The sequence below is a fragment of the Amyelois transitella genome, chromosome 4, assembly GCF_032362555.1.
Source record: "Amyelois transitella isolate CPQ chromosome 4, ilAmyTran1.1, whole genome shotgun sequence".
Lineage (NCBI taxonomy): Eukaryota > Metazoa > Arthropoda > Insecta > Lepidoptera > Pyralidae > Amyelois > Amyelois transitella.
The window spans coordinates 6,888,479-6,907,868 of record NC_083507.1 but is presented as its reverse complement, the minus strand read 5'-3'; the positions used below and the strand labels follow the sequence as shown (position 1 = coordinate 6,907,868).

At 34.6% G+C, this 19,390-nt stretch overlaps 2 protein-coding genes across 4 annotated transcripts in view; one reads left to right on the top strand and one right to left on the bottom strand.

Moving 5' to 3' along the window:
- Positions 1 to 19,390, top strand: part of LOC106138405 (uncharacterized) — a 104,676-nt gene that overhangs the window by 42,713 nt on the left and 42,573 nt on the right. The window lies entirely within an intron of this gene.
- Positions 1 to 19,390, bottom strand: part of LOC106138406 (CD82 antigen) — a 59,632-nt gene that overhangs the window by 21,324 nt on the left and 18,918 nt on the right. The window contains exons 2-3 of one of the 3 annotated variants that reach the window (XM_060954500.1): positions 15,553 to 15,635; positions 588 to 628 (exon numbers count right to left, since the gene is read on the bottom strand). The exons of 1 other annotated variant lie outside the window; for it this stretch is intronic. The gene's annotated coding sequence lies outside the window, so the exon portion shown is untranslated. The remainder of the gene's footprint in view (positions 1 to 587; positions 629 to 15,552; positions 15,636 to 19,390) is intronic. One more of the 3 variants, XM_060954499.1, reaches the window with a different exon arrangement.

Here is a 19,390-nt window from a genome sequence, read left to right as displayed (position 1 = left end):
ATAGTTCGCGAAACGAAGGCACCAAGTGCCTGAACTTTATATTAAATGATAATGGCCATGAAATAAGATCTACAAATATTTTGCGTGTAAAACTACTTTTGGAATATAATAAATATTATAAATGAAAACAAGTTACAAAAATAACTGTAAAAAGAATAGTTACCAAAAAGAAAACTGCAGTTAACTTATAACTTATAAATTACCTGAAATGCCTTAACTAAAAAGTACGCGTAGATATACGTAATCTTTAATTTATATTTTAAGCTAGCAGTTGACATTAATTGTTTGTTTCAAAAATATTACTTTGCTACGTTACATAGTGTCGTACTCACCTGCGGCAATATTTGACCATCGCATCGTGGCTTGGCATAATCCAGTTTCGATGGACTCAATTAGGGGTTATGTCCATGTCGATATACTGGCTAGTTTGTTTGCCGTTTACTTCGACATGTAATAACTAAGCTAAGCTAAAGCTTTATGGCTCAAAATGATTTAAGCTCATATACTCATACTATACTGTGAATATAAATAAAATTGTTTTCATACTGCCACAAAATACAACAAACAGGCATTGAAACGCATCTTACTTAGGTGGCATGACGATATACTTCTACACCGAGGAAATTTCCTGAAAGAAAAGAAATCACAATAAATATTTTATGAATAGTCTCGTCTCATTACCGCACCGGCGCAGCAAACTGCCACTCTCTCATCTAGAGATTTCTAAACTTGCTTAGACGGCTCTCAATTATTTATTCAACTAGTTTTGTGTCGATCTATTCACTGTTAAGATTGAACAAACACATGCACGTTTTACTGCTCCTTTTTATATCGAACCAAATTGGCACATCATCGAACTAACAAATAGGCACGTAAGAAGCTTAAATAAGCTGTTGGTTTCTAAAAACTCTAAAAGTTTATGCAGATATACTTTTAGAGTTATATATACCTCATTGTGTGCATTCGGGATATATTCTCAACATTTGGCATCAAAAGAAAGCACGTTAATCAAACATTTAATATGCATTAATAGGAAGGGACAAAACCGGAATTCTTAACCTGAACAAATATCCCAACCGGGAAATATAGAAGGTTGTTACCATAGTGTCACAGAGGCCTGACACTTACAACTTATTATTTATTATGTAGATGTTTAATATAAATTACCTTAAGGTGTCATAACAACACAAATAGTACGTACAGTTTGTTATATCTAATACCTCATACAACAAAGCGCCGGGTAGTAATTTTAACTAACCTATTTACGATAAGGGACGTCATCGCAGTAATTACATGTTTATAGGCTCGTATATGTCGCTAGTGAGTATGATAACCACATGCTCTTCTTTTGGGTACAAAAGGCTGTAATGAGTTATTATATTTTTTGTCCCATGCGAGTTAAAAACTTCATGAACACTATTATTTATTGCCCGTACATGCATTTTGTGAACACAATTTTGAAGACCTCTGAATATTCAGTTGGGAACAGACTAATAGAAGAGAACACATTTTTCTATTCACGCTATTTTTGCCAGAACACCAGAAATGAAACTATTAAAATTTTAATAGCACTGTTTATTACTGTTCCGTTAATAAAATGTAAAGATAACTAAATAAATCATATTCTTCATGTTCTGTAAACAAAAGGTACCTTGAGACCCAAATAGCTGGCTGTGTAATGCAGAAAATGTTGAAGGTCGGACTTTCATACAATACTTAGCATAGAATTCCAAACAAGCAGTAGGTTACAACAGAGGAATATTCTGAAAATATACACAACGGAAACGAAATGTAGATCCGGTGGGTGCAGGTTGTATAGCTTAGTAATAGTTACCTCACGGTATTTACTTAGTTCTTAATTGTTGACAGTATAAAGTACCCGAAACCGCCGAGCTTGCATGAAGAGAGTTATGAATGTGGATGAAGCGAAGAAAATATGCAGAGATCGTGGCAAGTGGAAAGAGGTAGTCTCTGCCTACCCCTCCGGGAAAGAGGCGTGATTTTATGTATGTATGTATAAAGGAAGCGTTTTTTAAAAATCATTCTATAACTTTGTTAATGTTCTTACGTAAAAAGCAATTTTCTCTTTATTAACATCACATCACAAAAACAACAATCTAACTGTGATGACGCATATGGTTATATAATATAACGTCACAACTATATTATGTTTATTTGTACGTTCGTAAACTTTGTCATTTCCAGATTCGCCATTGATAATCATGGCGAATTTACATCATTTGATAAATATGAAAATGACGTTTTGAAAATGTGCTCTGAATGCGTAAATATTTAGACTATGAAGTGATTCTCTACATGATACCCAATCCATGTAGAGAACGATGAGGACGTCGGGAGGGTTAAAACAAAATTCTATAAAAATAATACATACATTGTACTTAATCATACATCTTTACATCTTACGGGGCAATCATATTCACTAGTCACAATTCTCAAAGGCTGTATTGCTGATGGAATTCAGATTTAGCAATAAGTTGCTAGCCCATAGGTTAAAGGTCTCAGCTGATAAATAAATAAATTACGCCTTTTCTCGGAAACATAGGCATGTTTATAAGCCTATATAATATAAAAAATAATGCAAATATTTGACTGCATGTTGGGTATCCGTGAATGGAAATTACACATTCCCGGCGTTTCGCAATTTATGACCATAGATAAAAGGAAGGAGTCTTATAATCGAAAATAATCAAAAGGATCCTTTAATGTACTCATATTAAAATAACTGAACTATAATAAAAAAATATAATGAAGAAAAGGAATATTTTTATCGCTTACGGGGTAGACAGTAGGGTGGGTCACTCTTGTATGAAAAAATTTTTTTTTCATTATTTAAACTTCAAATAGCAAAAAAACTATGTCATATGGCTATATGAAGTTACAGAATAAATTTCATGAAAATTGCATTATACCTACTGTCTCCGGATTGACCTTAAAATAAAAAAATGTCAATTTTTACTCTTTTAAAAATAAAAAAACTATTTATTTATTATGATGTACAGGACAGGTTAAATATAAAAAAACTAAGTATTTAAAGGCTTAATTTATTAATAAAAAATAAAACTAAGTTATAACAAGGTTTTAATTACAATTATGAGGTAGTAGATTGAACACAAAAATCTTTCTTACTGTCAAATTTTGGCATGAACTTGCGCGACTCAATCTTACTCTTTATGTAACCTTCTCGTGAAGATTTAGTGCACAAGCTAGCTGATGCCTCTGTCACCATCTTAACAGACCTCTCTACAGCTTGTGTGTGGCAAGGCAGTCGAAGAAAATCTATTTTATAATCTTCTCCTCTGGCAATAATTTGTTCAAGTTCTTCGTTTTTAATGTGTTTTAAGATAGGAGGATCTGTAATTCGATTCTTCCAGTCAATCGTATCATAATACACATTTGCATTCATGTTAACATCTGGAACCTTAAATAATCTTAACCTGTGTGAATCTTCGCCTCGCGCTTTTAATATACGACGCAACGCCAATTCTCTTATATGTTTTTGAGTCTGTCAACATCGCAAGCAATAGATTTTCGGGATGGGTTCCATTACCGGATCGACTACAGCCTTTAGCTCTGTTGATAAGTAGCGAGATTTAGAGATTAAGTGCCATAAATGTCTTGCACCATCTTTGCAACTTGGATGGCTTTTATTATTAAACCATATTGGGGCATATACTTTTATTATATAAGTAGCTAAAGTAACAAGTTCATTAGATGGATTTAATGTTGCAATATAAAGACGAAGGATTCTATTGGCACGCGTTAGCCATCTGGCATGAGACATTTTTCCTGGAGACTTATCAGGTAAGTCTTCAGGACATTCACCAGAAGTGACAGCCAGAACTATTCTATATAAATAGAGTTGGTCAGAACTTAGATCTTTTGTGTCAATTAATGGCAGTAGTCCGGGAATAATACAAAATTTTACGATAGCTTTTTCTTCACATTTTTCTAAATCATCAGTATAGTTCATACACTGTTTCACTGTTTCTGGTTGGAAATTGTCACTGTCACCAGATGTGTCAGGTGAAGAAGATGAGGAGCTTTGGACTACTGGCTGGTCTGAGCTTGTAGAAGTAATGGGAATAATTTGTGAGTGATAACTTTTTGATTTATCGTCTTTTAGTTTCCTCTGAAAACGAATTTAATTTTTTCTCGTTGCAGTAACATCTGTGTTTCCTATCATCATATTTCTTCCAAATCTTTGGTCGATAAGAAAACGTTGCTCACTTGATGGGGCTTTTTTTCCCTTGGGCAAGTACATTCTGAAAAATCTAAGCACTTGCAACTAGAAATATCAAATAAAACATGACTTGAAGCTAGAAAGTCTTCTAAACGTGTTTTAGGAATTTTAGGGTGTGATTACAATATATTATTAAATTTAAGATGATAAGTTTTTAACATTTGATTAACTCTTAAGTGAGATATAATTGGAAGTGATGCTTTCTTCCATATATTTTCTATTTTTACGGTAACAATATCTGAAACTTCTTGAAAACTTGGATTTTTTTCGTATTGTTCATCACTTTTATAAGTGATGAACAATACGAAAAAAATCCTAAACCTCGTCCACTCGTAGCACTTTATCACATCTTCGTATTTTGGAAGCACATTCTCTTTTAAATCACTCGTATTTCCAAATAAAGGACATTTCCAAGCTTCACGGGTACAATTCATATTGGAAATCACTGCAAAACTTCGTTGTTCTAGTCAAATACAGTTCAACTAAATTACTGGCAAAATCGCGTTGCGGTCGTACTTTTAAAATAATATTTATGCTTACCCACAAGAGTTTTGTTTACGTTTTTGATATCTCTTATAATGGTAAATATGTTAGCAATGTAAAAATAAGCAGTTTGTTACGTAAATAGAGGTATATTTATTATTTGGATTTATTTGAAAATGTGTAAATTTTTGACTTTATTGTAAACTTTCAACCTGATCCGGAGACAGAAAAACTATTGTGAACGCAACAATATTTAATACACGTAATATAAGTTCTATTTGACATCAAATTATCGCTATAGAAAATCGAAAAAACAAAAAAAAGTTTTTTGACCCACCCTAGTAGACAGAGCCAGTCTTTAAAAGTCTGTAAGGCCACGTTAAGTGGCTTAATTATGGAATTGAGATTAAATAGTGATAGGTTGCTAGCGCGTCGCTATGCATTGTCATCTCCTAAAATATGAATCCCGAACTAACAAACACACGTGAGTATAAACGTGTTTATGAACATAATAACATGTCAACTTAAAGAAGAAGAAAGAAGAAATATAAAAGATATATATCATTTTCAAAAGATTACCTATGTGCTGAAAAATTTCTATTGTATAAGTTAATATTGAGTTCGTAAAACTAACTTTTAGTTGTGCAACCTTGTTAACACATCCCGCTTTCTGTATCTCAGTTACTGTAGAGATACTCTACACCGAGTCAACGTTATAAATAGGTGTTCACACCTTAAGGAGTATCCCTACTGTTATAATAAATGGATCCATATATCCTTCTTTGACATTCATGATCCTAAATAACGAATAAAATAGAAGCGTTCTTAAGCAAATTTTTTTTTGTAGATTTTACCCTTAATATAAATCTGAACAAATAATGTGTATCTAAACAGAGACCTCATTTGTAGTAAATTTATTTACATCGTTTTGTATATTATCTGGGTACCAACCAAAATTCATCATACCTTAGTCATCGGCTGGAGAATTATAGCGTCACAAACATACATAAGCTTTTTAATTTGCACCATTTCGAATTACAGATATTGCACACATGTTCCCAATTTACAGATCAAAAACAATTATTTCATTTTATTATTAGATTTTTAGTACGCATTTTATCTAGAATACAGGAGAATGATCTAAAAATAGATAAGTCTATTGAAATGGCCTCGTATTGGCTACCCGATCCTTGAAGGAGAGGAGCCAAGGGGACGCCTTCACCCCGCCACCCTATGGACATGATTTATTTCCGTAAGATCGCACAGAACAACATTTAATAAGGTTAGGAATATAAGTAGTTGAAAGTATCAACTCGCAACTTGGAAGCTATTTCTCGAATTTAGTTTTCAATCTATTTTTCCTGAAAGGACGAAAAATATATAGATAAGTTATTTTTGTCTCCTTTTAAACAATTATTATTATTTTTGTTATTTAGCCTTGAAAAGCCTATTGTGAAGACTGATAATATGGTGGATATACATATATATAATTTTTTGAATCATGGGATTTTGATTCATATTTTCTTTTTCTTGGCTTTAGTCCCGGTTGCATCCTCACCACTTTGGAGAGGAGACCAGGGATACTGGATTGGGTGAGTCAGGTTTTTAGACGATTATATAATAATAACCTGCAATTTTTCGTATAACCTGAAACCTATGTTATCAAAAATCGCTCGAATAACGAGTCGTACCTATAAAAACAATAGTTAGCAGTCGACAAAACGCCAAAGGTAGCAATAATAGTGCTAAAAATAGCTTTATCCAATTACTGAGTCTCTCAGTGCCGGACAGTCCACGAATTCTCGTTAAATATGCAATCAGGAGCCACCTGGCCCTTTTTCGTGACAACTTTATTTTAGCTTTTTTTAAAAAAGATTACCAACGGTATCACATGTCACATGGGTTAATGAAAAACGATGAAAACAGTTTCATTATTCTGGTCAATTCAAAAAATTTCGTGGAAGTCCATCTTGCTATGGAACCAGTGAATTTTACAAGACAACCTCTTTAAAATCAAATTACTTTTGGTTATTTGAGATAAGGGCAAAAACAGACGTAGATACAAGTAAATAAGATTTACAATTACTTTATTTTTACAGTCAAGTACTCGTCAAAACGCATAATATTTGCACTACATTAATCGAAATCTACCCAAACTCACCGAGCATAAAAATATACTTATGACGTGAGCTTAGAAAACTAATCGACGGAGTAGATATGAAGCAATCTCAAGTTAGTAAAGTTTCTGTGTACTTAGAGAGACCAAACTCAGTTGAATCGCTCACAGTCAGTTTGGACTCGTATCATTAGATGGAACGAATATAACACTACCTGCATAATCCTTTACATTTTCGTACAAATACATACATATGATCACGTCTATGTCCCTTGCGGTGTAGACAGAGCCAACAGTCTTGAAAAGACTGAATGGCCATGTTCAGCATTTGGCTTAATGATAGAATTGAGATTCAAATAGTGACAGGTTGCTAGCCCATCGCCTAAAAAGGAATCCCAAGTTAGTAAGCCTATCCCTTGTCTTTTTACGACATCCATGGGAAAGAGATGGAGTGGTCCTATTCTTTTTTGTATTGGTGCGGGAACCACACGGCAATTTTCGTACATAGCGTTTTTGAAATCTTTTACATGGCATGCAGATACTACAGATTTTATTTTAAAGCTTATGAATTGCATGATATTGAAAATAAAAGTAATATGTACATATATGATACAAATACTTGTATTACCGACGAAAGTAGCTTCAACCATTTAGTATGAATTGAAAGTTGCTGAATTACCTACATCTTTATAGCGTCTGTCTCGGAAAAGTAAAAACCACGAAATACACTCTTATTAAGTCCAACATAATCCCATTTCAATACCAAATTAAATTAAGTAAATACACAAAACGACTCTTATTTTTTGAACTTCGAGACCCTGTCACCAGGGGAAGCTTACCCACATTGTCTCATGGCTTCCACGATACAATGAAATCTCAAGTGTAGGGAAGTCACAAGTTATCGAAGACGGTAACTTCAGAATTTGGCTAGAGCACCATTTGGCGACTAGCAAATTAAATTTAGTTCCAACGCCGTGCAAACGTGCATTGTTGTATTATTAAGATTGTTTGCGCAAAGCGTGTTCTCATGCTAATATTAAACTTACTCTGTTGTCTATTGCCTCCATTACAATACTGTTAAATACTGTAATATATGTTACAGTAAAATAGTGAAATGTACAATTGACTATGTTGACGAATATTTTTTAAATAAATTTAAATACATTTGTTAGACCAATATTAAGGCATATCACATAATACAATTAACTCGTTAGTCGCAATATGGTTGAAAATCTATTGACAAAAGAAAAATATGTTTTACGTTATATCATCTTATACGTTTTACAGTACATTATTCGAAAATTAAGTCTCATCCTCTGAGACTTTAGAAATATATTGGAACAGGTAGATAACCTTTATGGGCAATATTTTATAGGCAGATCAAAAAACAGCCGATCGTCAGCTGTTACACCCGCGGTTTTATTACAGACATAAATCCATCACTATTCCACCAAAGAAAAGCAACAATCTCAGCAGAGCTTGAAAATTTTAGGTAAGTGCCTAGAGTCCACCAGGGTAACAGTTAAGATTTCTATAAATCTTTTTTGTCTATTTTCGGATTTAGCTAACCATAAAGTAATGGGACTAGTGATATGGAATACGAACTAAATACTATTTATAATTTTTAAACGCAAAAAGCTGATAAATATATTTATCAACTATTCCAACAACTTCGTTCGCGTGGCTGCCAAGGTGCATGTAGATTTCTATATTTCCTATGGTTTAACTAGACCATCATTGTGTTGCATCAAGTGTTAAAGTTTTCAAAATCTTTTATTGTCTATATTTTGCCCAGGCCTAATAACTATTTTTATTATATTAAAAAACATCATTCGAATCCATTCAGTAGTTCCGGAGATAAGACAGACAAAAAAATTTAGACAAATATTTTACTTCTATTAATTTTGTTTTATTTAATGTCTTGATGAAAAATCGCACGATGAAGAGTTCTATGCTAAAACCAAATTTATTTTGATCTGATCTTATTTCTATAACAGACTACTGAGACGGTTATGTACCCAAACTCACGGAAGGTAAACCGCGCACAAAGGCTCGTCGGGAAATAAAATGACTCGAATGCTCTCTGGAGGACGATTCCGAAGTTGAATCCGTTGCGAGAGTTCCGGGAATGCAATTACTGTATGTGTAATGGGGGGAAATGTGAGGTACGTGGGTTCGATATATTGTTGACTATTAAAATAAGTACTTGCATATTTAGCATTTAATAGCTTTGATTAAAAAAAAATCCCAGTCTGTTGCTATCTACTGTTTCATTTTTATAGGGTAATGGACCCAGTTTTAAATTAAATTTGTGGGAGTGTCACAATGATCATTTAATTTTAAAACCTTTTACAAACTCTAAAATTTTTTAAACGATTAGTAAACAGTAGATTTACAAGACTTGTTGAATATTTATATAATATTATATATAATATATCGATATTATAATATATAATATATTGATCATAGTACAAAAAGTGATTTTTAGAGATCAAAGAAACATCTAACTTTTCTTGTTCTTTATTTTATTCCGAATCCGTTCAATATCTTTTATGGCTTTACAAAAGATAAATCGGTTCACATCACCAAAAGAATTAAACTTTTTTGTTATTTCTTTAACATATAATAAAATATGACATTTTTTTTACCTGACCTGTATTTACAAATAAATTATTTTGATTTTGATTTGATTTTTGGATTTTAAAAACGAACAAGTCAATTTATCTATCTATACACGAATATTGTAACTTAATCAAGTAAAACCTTTGGAGTTATGAAGTTCTCTATATAAAGGTTAATTTATAACCGAGTGTATCACGTAATTAGACAGATTTTCATGTCTTGCGGGCAAATGGACCGGAAGCGTTATTAATTAATCATCCCCTAATAGTCACGCATTAGCCGCCTGAATGCGCGGGCCCTTTCAGCACGTGGATGTATCATAATAATCTATACAACATCAACGGATTTAATATCGACAAGTTATAACTAATTGTTTTAGTTTTATTTGGCTTACGAGTATGTTAGTCAATATAGACTACAACTTTAAAAAATCAACCGATTCATTAAATGTTTAATACTCATAATTTCGTAGGTTTATGCTACACAAGCGATAACGATCCTGAACTGAGATAATACAAAGCTTTATTAGAAACTAGCTGTGCCTGCGACTTCGTCCGCGTGGAAAAGTTATTTTGGGCATCATTGAAGCTCTCAAGGATGAATAATTTTCCCCGTTTTTTTGACATTTTGAGAATTACGAATGTGTGTGAGTGTTATTAGTATTATAAACGTCAGACTAAAGAAATATAATCAGAAATCTCCGAACTGCTAAGCTTAGGAATTACACGTGTTATTGTGTTGTGAGTCAACCATAAAAGATAGACTTATGCTGTCTTGGGATATTTTTTTAATAATTTTATGTAGAATATTTCCGTTATACATGGTTTCGCTGTAGGTTTAACCATTAAGGCTGCACACGCGACGGAAGCTTAAAACTCAAGGAACTTCTCCCGTTTTCCCAACATTTCCTTTCACTGCTGTGCTCCTACTGATTGTAGCGTAATGAAAAGTATACTATAATCTGCTCAGGAGTATGAAGAATAACTGTACCAAGTTTCGTTAAAATCCGTCAAGTAGTTTTTGTTTCTATAAAGAACATACAGACAGACAGACAAAAATTTTACTGACTGCATTTTTGGCATCAGTATCGATCACTAATCACCCCCTAATTGTTATTTTGAAAATATATTCCATGTACAGAATTGGCCTCTCTACAGATTTATTATAAGTATAGATATAGATAAGAGTAAACCACGTCAATTTAAATGTCAGTCATCCGTGTCGTTTTTGTCATAAAAACTCATAGTACATACATACATAGCCTATAAGACCGCCACAGATAAAAGATTTTCATGACCGGTTAAATATTCCAGAAGATTCTTACAAATAAACAATCAAAGTTACAAATTTAACCTCTTTATAATATTAATTTTCAACAGATTACAGACAGATACGAGTATATCGTAATATTTTAGCAGGCTAAATAACGCTGAACTCTACTAAACACTTCGAGCGTACCTATAGCTACGATCGTAGCTAGGTGCTACGATCGCAGCTACGATGCTACACGCTTCGCCTTCGAAAATATGCCAAAACTACTATTGCCTGTGGCTTTGCTCACGTAAATTTTTTTTTCAAATCCGACGGAAACACGGCTATTTCTTGGTTTAAATAAAATTTGTACGGATGAGAGCTTCTAAACTTAACAACCAGACTCTAAGATACGAAACCTGCTACAATTTTTCTAAAACGTTATGTACCGCGCCTCGCCGATCTTAATCAGTCAACAAATTCTCACTGCGCCCTACACCCCAATAACTTTGATCTCAAATGGCTTTCGTGAAACCTTACGCGAACAATACCGTATTCACACAAATTTTGTTCAAAATTGCTGCTATGGGGATATCAGGAATCTCGATTAAATTAACTCGATTTTTCTGAGACTTTATCGGCTGATCGTAAAAACCCACAGACCCTAAGTGCTCACACTACACACTCATAAAACCAAGAGAGTTAGCCGATTACTTACTACCATTATTGAAGTCTTATTCTATATAAATATAACTCTTTCGATCTTTAACGTTTGGCTTTAATATATAAATGGCCAAAGATACATACATACCTAAAATCACCCCACTTTCCCGGAGGGGTAGGCAGAGACTATATCTTTCCACTTGCCAAGATCTCTGCATACTTCCTTCGCTTTATCAACATTCATAACTCTCTTCATGGCCAAAGATGTTTCCCACTTTGTAAAAGTAATTTAATTAAGTAATAAATAATATTAAAATCATTGGTTTCCGTTTCATGTTTTATCATCGAAAAAGAAAGTTCATGCAAAATTATTCAAAAATACGATATTGTCACACATCTATCTATCTACAGAAAAAAAAATATTTATCCAAATAGATCGAGAATATGAAACGCGACGAAAATCACTATATTGCTTCAGATTTGGTTTAGCTCAGTTAGTATCGATAAGTTGCTTTGGTTGCTTAAAATATAGATTACGTTTAGACAACGGAGTTGAGTACTGTATTTTGTTATGGTTTTAGGTCAAACAAGAAGGTTTCATGTCGAGCGTTTTATTTGCATTTTATGCAAAATGTAGTGTCTTGCATCGCGTGTTAAATAGCAGCTTGGCGTGGCGTGAGGCGTGGCGTGTGCAGGCCTCGTGTAGAGTGACCAAATACCTTGAAAATCACTTTGACAAAATAAAACCTTCATACAATTACAGTGCTTAATTTACACAAATAAGTAAATCAAGTTATTTTGCGTATCCCTCTCATGTTACTTAAAGGTTCCTGTTACCATTCTAACTTTCTATATCCTGTCCCGTTTTGACCACAATATTTGGCAAGCCTAGCCGCGTGGCACTATCTCTTATGTCTTGTGCCTGCTGCACTACTAGTTCATACGTCACTGCCTCCGTTATCAGGTTTCCGGTGGCGTGTTCTGAAAACCGACTCGACAACAGAATCAACTGCTAGTAATCTATGTAAAGCAAGTTGAATGAACTCTAGTGCACTCTAGTGCGGTCTGTTTTAAGTCTAATGCAGTTTGTGCAAACTATGTTTCTTATAAAATTTTGTGTGCATGTATGTAAATATGTATAATGTGCAATCTTACTAGGTTTTGATAATTTTATTTAACCAAATCAACATCGACCAAATCTATTTTCATTGCTATAAAAGCTTGCTTACTATGACGTCAAAAATTGAAGCAAGTCACACAGGAGGCTAAATTTAGATTGCTTATAAAAATAGTAGGAAACTTCACTCGACAACTATTTACACACATGACACTATCCATAGTTTGAATATAAACTTTTTTCTTTGAATTTACTTAATTGATTTCTACGTGCGACAAGAGCCTATAATGAACGTGACACCAAAAGAGTTTGCTAATGGGTTTTCGCTTCGTAATTGTATTGACGTTATATACGGCTGAACATTAAGGTCAACCACGTAAGTACTCAGTGTGATTACAAATATTTATCAAAACTCGAGGGTCCTTTATCGGCGATACTCTGAAGAGAAATTAATATCATTCGACACGGACATCAAGCAAGATAATTAATAGTGAGGGACCCATATTAATCCATATCAGGAGATTATACGCCGCTTTGCACACCATATCTCTTATATTGCGTGTTCCGAATATTGAAATCTAGGAATATTTTTTAGATAAGGACCTTTATTTTTAAATTATATTGTATTTCTTGTTTTTGTGTAAATTGTGCAATAATGATATTATAAACAAACATTACTATCGAGATCGATCTCTTGTCAGAGTATGCGCTTGTATTAACACTTTGGTTGGCTTCATGACCTTATTAGGAGTGAATAAGTGTAGCTATATTTAAAACTTAGCCTAGGGGCGTATCTGATCCGTCACGGCGATGAAAACTAATGGCTATGGTCTGGCGCTTAATTACGTTAATTTCCTTAATTTTAGGTGACGCCTACTACGATTTATCCACGTCCAAAGATAAAGGTAAGTAAGGAGAGACACCGGTTAAACATTTCTCAAACATTATATATGTAACCACATGGACAAGGTCAGGTCTCAGAAAATGGCAATCTCGATAGAGAACGCCCGTGCCTTATCGACATCGTAAGCTCGCCCTTGTCGTCCTTAAGTTTCGGCTAAACGATACCTTGTCATAATAAGAACGTATGCCATTACGGAGAGATCAACTTGAATTTTCTGTGCTACTGAATTCGGGAGCGTAAATTTCTCTTGATTAAATACGAATTTGATATTGACTTGGTACAAAAATGTTCTTTCTATTTAGTTCAACTGCTTTACGTGAAGTGTTAAATGCGGGATTATTAGAGCTAATTCCACTGGCGCCGTTGCCGTTTGTTGTTGTCTCGTTTGACTACCTTTAAGCCACTCATATATCCAAACAAATCGTAATAGTTCATATTTTCTTGTTTTTGATTTCTGGATTTACCTGCCTATTATATAACTTCATTTAGATGTTTTATACACTATCTGGGTATTCTTAAAGAATCGATAAAACGGATATTTATATTATTCCAATGGCTAAGAGAAATTAATTAGACAACTGACCGTTAAAATTATGCCAATAAATTTATATAATATAACCTTAAATTAAATTCTGTCTTACGTAAGCTGAGCTTAGAAGCCAACTGCTGACTATACGATCGGGAATCTATAAGACGAAGAAAAGGTAGTATTTTCTTATTTGTAACACTGACCCCAACGACCCCAATCCGGAGATAAATGTGTATTGAAGATGAAACTAAACTTAGTATTTTAGGCTCCAGCCATCTTAACTTTACTAATCAACAAGACTTTTTCCAAGGCTCTGATTCTGTTGGAATTTCAAGGAATAAAAGTATTCCCTATATTTCTTCTGAAGGTCTAATGCTTTAAATCTATTTATCAAATTTCATCCTAATTTAGTAGTTTCTATTAAGCAAGTCCGAGTAGTATAATAAAGAACCTTTATTTATTATTCTATAGCCATATTATTTCCGCTTAGAAATGTGGTTGTTTGTGTCTATCAATGACCGTAAAGAACACCTAGGTATTTTTTATTGCTAAATGGAGCCTTTATAAAAGCAAACGGATAAACCTATCATTAAGTCATTATCTGCATTACTACTTCAATAAATGTCATACGAGTTTGTTTTATACATTAACACTGCAATTGTGAAAAAATGTTTCTCGTATTATAATTTATTTTGTGCCGTGTGGTTCCCGGCACCAATAAAAAAGAATAGAACCACTCCATCTCGTTCCCATGGATGATGTAAAAGGCGACTAAGGAATAGGCGTATAAACTTGGGATTCTTCTTTTAGGCGACGGGCTAGCAACCTGTGACTATTTGAATCTCAATTCTATCATTAAACCGAATAGCTCAATGTGGCCTATCAGTATTTTCAAGACTGTTGGCGCTGTCTACCCCGCAAGGGATATAGACGTGATCATGTGTATGTATGTATTTACATATGTATTATAATTTTGTTGCAAACGATGTTCTAGTTCGTACGATAGTGATTATAACTTATTCAAAATAAATATAAATTTTATTTATGTAAATTTTATCAACTTTTATTTATGTAAAGTTATTTTTAAACGCCAGCTGCTGTTTCTCACACTATTGATCGTTTCGATACGGATAAAAGCACGCGTCGAGAAATTAAATTCGGGTGTTCTGATATCGCCTCGCCTCTCGCCGCCACGATTCGAACATCCGAATAGTTTCTCGACTCGAGTCGCTCCAGCACATCGCAATTATTCGAATACGTGTACGGCACTTGTAACCTGCATGTGGCACGTGACAGGACTAGGAACGGCTAGACATGATCTTTTAAGATACTCCTCGTCCTGGTACAGTGATATCGTTAACATCCTATTGTGTAAGAGTCAATAGCATTACACCTTATTTACCCTTTGAAAAAAGTAAATAAATTGAATATCAACATCGCAAATGTTTATAATACTCGTATACTGTCTGTGACACCGAGGCCCCGGGTTCGAAGCATGGCCAGGACATGATGAGAAGAGAAAAGAAAAAAAAAGAAAAATAAATAATGAACGCTTATTTATGAATCTCAAATAAGCTAAAATTTAAGAGTGTCGAATATCACATACCTTTCAGTTGGGTACTTCTATGCTGATACAAGATAACGAGCTCCATTGTAACAAGCAACATGTCCTATGGGGACAACCGCTCTCTGAAAAAAAGAAAAATATATTTTTTCGACACAGGTATTACAAGTAGGAAAAACATACATGTCAGCCCTGACGCGATATAATTAGATACTACTCTGTCAAGAAAGTAGCAGGAAAAGATCAATAATACACAAACTGTTTGTTATTTATCCAAATTTATTTTATCACCTTCAAAATATGCTCCTTTAGAAACGATACACTTACGCCAACGAATAATCCAATCATCAAAACATTTTTTAAACGCTGTTTCCGGAATTGAGGTCAGTTCTCGCCGCGAATTCTCTTTTATGTCTTCTACCGATTGAAAACGGGTGCCACGAAGTGGTAATTTGAGTTTAGGAAAAAGAAAAAAGTCGGCTGGAGCCATATCTGGTGAATATGGTGGTTGCTCAATGGTATTTGTTGAGTGTTTGGTTAAAAATTCGTTCACAATGATGGCCTTGTGCGAAGGTGCATTATCATGGTGCAAAATCCAAGAATTTTCTTTCCACAAATCTGGCCTTTTTCGTCGGATTTGCTCTCTTAAACGCCGCATAACACTCAAATAATATTCCTTATTTACCGTTTGACCTTCCGGCAAGAATTCTGAGTGCACAACACCGCGATAGTCAAAGAAAACAGTCAACATGACTTTGACTTTTGAACGACTTTGGCGTGGTTTTTTCGGTTTCGGTTCAGTTGGAAGGCGCCACTCCGAAGCTTGTTGACTAGTTTGCATGTCAAACTCGTAAACACACGTCTCGTCACCAGTAACAATGCGTTTCATGAATGTTGGGTCGGAATTGACTCGTTCTAGCATGTCCTCAGCGACTCTCATGCGATTGAGTTTTTGAAAAAAAATCAGGTCTTTTAGGACTAGCCGAGCGGCAACATGTTTCATACCCAAATTATTAGTTAAAATGGTACGGATCGACTCGTGAGATACAGAAAGTTCGGTGGCTATCTCTCTCAAAGTTGAATGAGGATTTTCAGTCACTATTTCCTTCACTTTTGCGATGTTAACTTCAGTTGCAGACGTTGATGGCCTACCAGAGCGAGGCAAATCTTCCATCACATCTCGACCGCTTTTGAACGCTTTGTACCACTCATAAGCACGAGTTTTTGATAAAGTCGATTCACCGTAAGCCTTCTGTAACATTTTCAGTGACTCCGAACACGATATTCCATTGGCAATGCAAAATTTAAGACAAACTCTTTGTTCGATGTTTTTATCCATTATGAAATTAGCAATACACACTAGATATGATATAACTAAAAATAGCACTGTATTTAATGTAAACAACAGATGCAATTGTTGTGCCGTGTGGTTCCCGGCACTATTACAAAAAAGAATAGGACCACTCCATCTCTTTCCCATGGATGTCGTAAAAGGCGACTAAGGGATAGGCTTATAAACTTAGGATTCCTCTTTTAGGCGATGGGCTAGCAACCTGTCACTATTTGAATCTCGGTTCTATCATTAAGCCAAATAGCTGAACGTGGCCATTCAGTCTTTTCAAGACTGTTGGCTCTGTCTACCTCGCAAGGGATATAGACGTGATCATATGTATGTATGTATGTAACAGATGCAACTCAAACTCCGCGCCAAAATGGAAAACAGTTGTGCCAATCTAACAACAAAACAACAAAAAAAAACAAAAATTTGAATTTGGAACCATAAATAAATAATCCATTCCCGATACTTTTCTGACTGAATGTATGAAGAACCGATAGTATCCCAACTCAATGGTTAACTCAACAAGCAACAACAAAAGTTAACTCACGTTAAGCTACATTTCTGATGGTGGGTGGTAAAAACCTTTCTCTAAAATAATTATTCGAAAGAAACTCCTGCCTATATCAGAAGCAAATCTAAAAGAAATCAAGCCGGATTTGTGGAGGTCTTTAGCACAGCGAATAGGATATATATCGTTGGTGCACTTTATTCACTGTCAAGATTGTTCCCAATTAATGGCAATAATAATTCATCTTTTGCTGCGCAAGCGAAGTGATGGGTCCGGCCCATTAGCCATTTGTATATCCCACATAATCACATGTGTATGGCCACAAACAACTGTTTTAGGAGTTACGCACATAATTGAGATATTGCAGTCCTACATTGCACTATGTGCCAACTGCATTTTAAAAAGATGATTTCCAGATTTTCCGCCTATATCCCATACCCGTGAGAGCTTTATAATATTCTTTCTTGTGCTCCTTCCTACACTTCCCTACATAGTTATACACATACACTACATAGTTATATCGATTAAGGTTTCAAATTTGGAGTGTAAGGCAGTCTTTGGACAAATCAAGTATTTTGTATACATAGTAATTTCGATTAGTGTTTCAAATTTGAAATTGTTGTATAAAGTTTAACAAGGAAGTCACTTTAATTTTAATTATATCAACAGCCTTCCTTATCAACATCCCTTATTTCTCTGGTGGTTAAAACTTCAGCGGATAAATAATAGATAATACTCAGTAAAGTGCCGACGCGAAACTGTCAGCTAGATCGCAAACATGAAAATCCCATCTCGTGGTTTCTTTATGATTCACTTTGGGTTGCTGGCTGGCGGAGGCAGATTTCTAGAATATTGAATTCAGTCCCTAGAACCATCTGCCAGCTATAAATTTCATCATCATATCGTTAAGTTTCCGAAAGCTTTCTTGAGAATGGACTCTATTTCTTCATATGGAAATCCTAAGAGGTAACTGCAGGCCAATTCTGCTATTTGTTAACCGAAACAGTTCGGATGCGTTTCAGCTTGGTTACAGTTGCGTTTATATTGTCAAACGGTATTCCAGTAACTTTACGTTGATAGCTGAAACGCAAATGAAACGGAAGCGGTTGGTTATTTGCTGCCGATGCAAAACCGTAACTTTGGACAATTCAACCAATGCAAAACCGTTGCGTTTTGGCCGGACCAACTGTCAAAAACTTATCAGAATACGAAATAATAGCCGAACGGCAAACGGAAGGTTACGTGTCCTTTAGCAGAATACGACAACCAAACCGTTTCGGCTGCGTAACCAATGCGTTACGGCTTCGTTTTGACAAATTGTTAGTAGAATACCAAAAGTTGTAATCAATGCGTTTCAGATCCGTTTCGGATTAAAATAAAATAGCAGAATTGACATGCTGAAGGCCAAGATCAACCCACCGTCACCCATTCTTAAAACTGAGAATGTAATTGCTAAATATATATATGTAAGATTTATATATTTAGATTCCAAGCCCCATGGATAAGTAACTCTGTAAGTACAGGCTTATAATTATTGATAAAAATATGTTAGAATTTACAGTTATCACGAATTTTGAATTTATGAAAAGGGCTGGTGTCCAAACATTTTAATACTTTTACATTCCTGGTACTCATTATTTATTCATCTCATGAATTTGATTATTGAGAATTATGAGCACAAACTCTCAATCAGTAATCATATACATATCTCTTTAGCATTCAAGTTTCAAGTAGAATATCATGATCAATTAGGGATAATACCGTTTCACTGGGCATAGCCGCAAGTGCCATTAGCCATAAGTCTTCCGGAGGGACCTCCCAGCGCACGCAAGCCTTTTCGGTCAGCCGACCGCCCACAAATTTCACTTTTTACTGTGACACCGAACTCGTAAATTAACAACAATCCAAATAAAACCAGGGTCACGCAAGCCGTCTCCTCCAAATAAACTTACTTCAAAGTCCAACTTTGAAAGTTAATACTTTAGAAACTGGAGTCGTTTTGAATATTTTAATAAGATTACTCTAATGTGTGT